General features: G+C 36.2%; 1 protein-coding gene across 5 annotated transcripts in view; it reads left to right on the top strand.

Moving 5' to 3' along the window:
• The first annotated feature begins 3,194 nt into the window (after nucleotides 1-3,194).
• The window catches only part of LOC133158467 (collagen alpha-1(XIX) chain-like), a 73,812-nt gene continuing 72,018 nt past the window's right edge, over nucleotides 3,195-4,988 (top strand). For 2 of the 5 annotated variants that reach the window (XM_061285708.1, XM_061285706.1), the window contains exon 1: nucleotides 3,196-3,416. The gene's annotated coding sequence lies outside the window, so the exon portion shown is untranslated. Of the gene's footprint in view, nucleotides 3,417-4,988 lie in introns of all 5 variants that reach the window. The other 3 variants (XM_061285709.1, XM_061285710.1, XM_061285707.1) reach the window with 2 other exon arrangements.

The following is a 4,988-nucleotide window of genomic DNA, read 5'->3' as shown; positions in this document are numbered from 1 at the left end:
TGACGTCATTACGCAGACGACCACGTCGCAGCAGTACACATCAGTCATTATTTGATATTGTGACAATAATTTGATAAGTACCGTCATACTTTGACGAAAGTAATTAAACAGTGGCGGGGATTTACATCTCTTAACCACAATTATTTAGTAATTATGGAATCCATCAATACAATACAAATACGCAATATGAATGGTTCAGAATCAATATTTCTCTAATAACATTACAAAGACTTAAAAAAAATGAATTAAATACAAATTGACTACAGATGGTGATTGCAAAATGTAGCAATATGTGAAGATTGCTTTTCAGAAGTTTTCCACGTCAGACCTGGTTTGCTCTGAATAGCTAACCATCAGAGGAAAGAAACAATGAGCCTGCTAGATGTTAATTTTCTCATGCAATAGTGGAAGCAGTGCCGCTAAGAAATACTACAAAATGAAAAGAATATTGTCATCGTTGAGCAATAAATGTGTAAATGTAGTTCAGTTCTATTAGTGTTGGGGCCAGCAGAGAAAGGCTTGCAGCCATTCTCACCAATGATTAAATAATATTTATTTATGTGGAGGTTAACATTGGCCAAATACAGTAGAAATAGTAGTCAGAATGTGTAATAGTTTCATTCCCAAATTAGTTTGTTACAAAACCCAAGTTTAATGCGAGTCTTAATTATGCTGAACCGAGGATTGGGGTAATTTTTAGTATTTCAACAACGTTGGCATTAAAAACCTGTATTCATTATTTTTTTCTCTTTAAAGTCTTCCCATCCTTTATGCTGGCTGTTTTATCTCTTGTTTTTTCCTGTAGTAGTATTCAGAATAAATCCCCAAAGTTATGCTATTTATCACAAGCAGTACATTAATACTTTGCTAGTATTTGGCTTTTTGATATGGATCTTTATGTTTTGCTCATTTTAAATAAAGTCCCCTGAAGCTAAACAAATTGTATGTTTCCGTTATCAGTGACCAGAAAGCACATTTGCATATTTAGCCTTGAGACAGGATGTTGACTGTAATCTGAACGTACATGTCAGTTTTATATTTCACATGCAAGCGTCCGAGCCTGAGGAAATGTTATACACCAAGAACAATGCTTTGTCATTGCACTGTTATCCTTTGCAGGTTGTGCAAGACATTAAAATGAAAATAAATAATTACGGGATGTGTATTCTCAGTGGGGCGTCAGCTTTAGCCCAGCTGGAAACAAGGCCTACATTATACTTGCAGAAACACTTCCATATCAGGTAATATGTGGCACATTATTAACTTGTTTGTATTGCACCACCTACTTTGTCTCACAGGGGAATTATAATTTCCTCTGCATGTTTGTTTTTTTTGCCTCATTCAGTCTCACTTGATGAAGTGTGTTTAATGCGTGTCTATTTAGACATCCTATGTGTGCAATGCCTACAAAAGCTGATGTGTGCCCAATCTAATAAAGGACACAAAGACATCTATAAACTTGACACCAAAGCAAGGGCAACAATAGAAAATTACGGAACTACTGTATGCTGTCTATAGCTAACTAGCAAGATAGAAATATATTGTCAGTCGCATATTGGTCTTCACTGTCATTACTGAGTTTTCATTGAGTGCAGTATATCAAGTATATCATACAGTGCTTTTGATTTCTAGTTTAGAGTGTATATTCCTAGTCTACCACTATTCTGCAGCGATTTCAGCGTCTGCTTCCAACCAGGGAGTGTTTATTTTGTTTTTCTAGTTCACAATGTGTATTCCTAGTCTACCACTATTCTGCAGCGACTTCAGCACCTGCTTCAAACCAGGGGATATTTATTTTGTTTTTCTAAACAGGAGCACGTTTCTCACAGCTATCCTTGGAGTGTTTGCCGTTGATATACTTTCTTTCTTTCACTTCAATCATATGGTCATATTGCATAAGGACTCCATTGTACTGAAGCTGCAAGCCGAATCGATGCGTAATTGTATTTTTTTTTTCTACGTTGATGTCTACATGTCTCCTCATCTTGGCAAATGAATGCCAATGGTTGTGTGTGCGCAGAGATTAGTAACACATTATAAAGACAGGTGCTTTACAACAAAAGTGCTTTGGATGGTTTAGACTCTGAATGGAGTGTATTTGAATTGAAGGCAAACATTTACTGTTTATTTTCTTTTTGCAAAAACACACAAAGTGTACAAATGAACAAATGAAGGCAAACTGATCTAGTACAAATAATCTACAGATGTACACAAGCACATTTATACAGGCTCATTAGTAGAGCCTCAGGGCCAATGCGGGATTCAAAGTAATTGCATTCTGTTGAACCATTGTACCTACAACTTCAACAGACTTTCCTTTAGTAATACATTCTATGTGTTTATGTGTGTTTTCCGATTAATTTTTAGCTTACGGACATTCATTTGTGTTAAATATGTAATATAATAAAAAGTTAATTGCTTATATCCAGTGCTTAACAATAGTAGTAGTGTGCATTTTAAAACAATATTTAGTTTATGCTTAGTAAACGATACATTTGTGTAGCACCTCTGAGCAAACTTAATGAAGAAATCGTTTTTTAATATTTGAGGATTGAGTTCAAATATAAAATTATGTGCTATTACTATTTCAAGAGAATATCAAACATGCCGATTTCTCAATTCCCACATTTACTGTCAACTTTATTTCACGGTGGACACAAATAAAGAAAATAAAAAACTGTTCAAATATTCTCACAGTGACGCCAATCTTTAATCTTAAAAACAGTGACTTTCCACTCTCAGGTACTATTAAAGTGAACTCCGCTGCCTTTTCAAATACTAAAAGGTCAGTTTTCACCTGGATGACAACATCACATTGTTTAATGCCAAACATGTCGCTGGTAGAAGTGGAAATTCTCTCCAGATTAATGAACACCTTCAAACCTAAAAAGTTAATCACCTCTAGATGAATTGCTTGCGGAAAAAACAAAGTTTTTTCTTTGTGAAAAATGTCACTAGTTTAAATTCATACAGAACATTGAAAAAAAATCAGACTGCACAAATATTGTGGTAAACCATTTGAATCAGAACTGTACGTATAGTAAACACATTGGGATGTTAAAATAAATATCATTGGGAAAAAAAAAAAATTCTCTCATCTTATCATCCTTATCAACCAAAACGTTTGACTGACGCTCACAACCGGTGCGCTTGCGCTCGTCCACTTGGCTGACTTGTGAGTTTGTTGTCGGTGTTGCGAGTTTGTTTTGCTGCAGGTCTCCTGCGTGGAATGACATAGTGGAGTGGGAGGGCCACTTGGTTGTAACTAATAAGGAGCTCTATCAGTCGGCGATCCCACTGTGACTTATTTCCAAGTCCTCAAACCCGCAATCGGACTGATCGTTATCTCACATGGACTATGCGCTGATTCCTGCTTTTTCTACCTTACTGCATTAGAGGAAACTTTCCCCGCAACTGTAAGTACTTATCATTAATAAATTAACGCATACAATTTTTGCGTTTGCGCAACACCTTACCTTCCACACAGTATCTGTTCTGCTTTTTTTATCCCCCTTTTCAGCGGACATCCAGCGCTAAAATGTTAATTTGACCATTTTTAAATTGCTTATGTACCGAGTGTTAATTCAGCTAAATAGGATGTAGGTGGGACAGCCCGAGGAAATTATGCGCTAAGTAGCCTCAAAAATTAAGTCAAGCAGCCAATCACCGAACGCACTCAGAAACACATATTGAGAGCTGTCATTTTAAGTTAGACAGCCAATGGAACTCAGTCACTGAATGTTTAAACACTTTCAACAGCTGCCTTAATATATGCACGTGAAATATAATAAAGTATTGGAATGGTGCATAGAATATGTCCCATAAGAATCTGCTTAAAGTAAGGGTGTGTTGAGAATAACATCACACCTTCACATAAACAAGGAACGTGATACCTCTGTAGTGCTACTTGTCCCATGCTTGACTTCAAGTTGTCACTTCATCCCCGAGCGCCATCATGCCAATGGGCCAAAAGTTCCATGCTGTCAGGCTGCAGTGCAATGTTTGTGTGCAGTGTGGTTGGTCCCTTTGGGTCAAGTTCAGTCCTCTTGTGCTCTTACACACATAGCTGAATACAAGGTGGCTTTTAGTCTAAATGTATATATTCTTCATATACCCAGAACCCTTCATGTTGAAATCCATCGCACGCTTTGCTGCATATTTATGTTGCATACCTCACTGTGATCCAGGTCCCCACACATGGAGGCATGCAAAATGTCAAAGTGTGCTGCAGCTCGTGAGTCATGGGTGGTGAGGTTGGTGTCTTGCCTAAGGCCACCTTTACCAAAGTCTGGAAGCAGACTAGTATCTTAGTAAATGCATATTTGTTGTGCTTTTATTGTCTATTGGATCTATGTGCAGATGCATCTGATAAGGTATCTTGTAACTAATTGCCCGTGTAATGTATTACAAATATTTGAATATTTCATCACTAATGTTCGGTCAGAATCGTTCATATAAAGTGAAAAAGCTCTCTGAAGAAAAAAAACGTTTCTGAAAGTGTTTAAGCACAAAGTCCTATTGCCTTCTCCACAGTGGCATCAAGGCGATCGTGCCACATGGTTCTGCATATGCTCACAAGTTGAGGTTTATCGGTTCACTCCTTTCATGTAAGGCTCTTCATCAAAACACTGTTGACAGCACGCAGATCAAAACACTGGTGATTTAATGCCGCGTACACAGCCAAGTTGAATGCTTTCATGGGATGAGGATAACACTATAAGAAGTATCACGGAGTGGTATACTTTTAATATATATATATATATATATATATATATATATATATATATATATATATATATATATACACTACCGTTCAAAAGTTTGGGGTCACAAAATTGTTTGGGTGACACCAAACTTTTGAACGGTAGTGTAAATATTATTATAATAAAATATTATGAATTAAATATTATAAATGATATCTTATATTTGTATAAGACTATATATAATCTATGAATATAAGTATACATATATATTATAAGATTTTTTAC

This window comes from Syngnathus typhle, linkage group LG8 (genome assembly GCF_033458585.1).
Source record: "Syngnathus typhle isolate RoL2023-S1 ecotype Sweden linkage group LG8, RoL_Styp_1.0, whole genome shotgun sequence".
Taxonomy (NCBI): Eukaryota; Metazoa; Chordata; class Actinopteri; order Syngnathiformes; family Syngnathidae; genus Syngnathus; species Syngnathus typhle.
The sequence above is the reverse complement of the archived record's forward strand: the minus strand, read 5'-3'. Positions and strand labels throughout refer to the sequence as shown.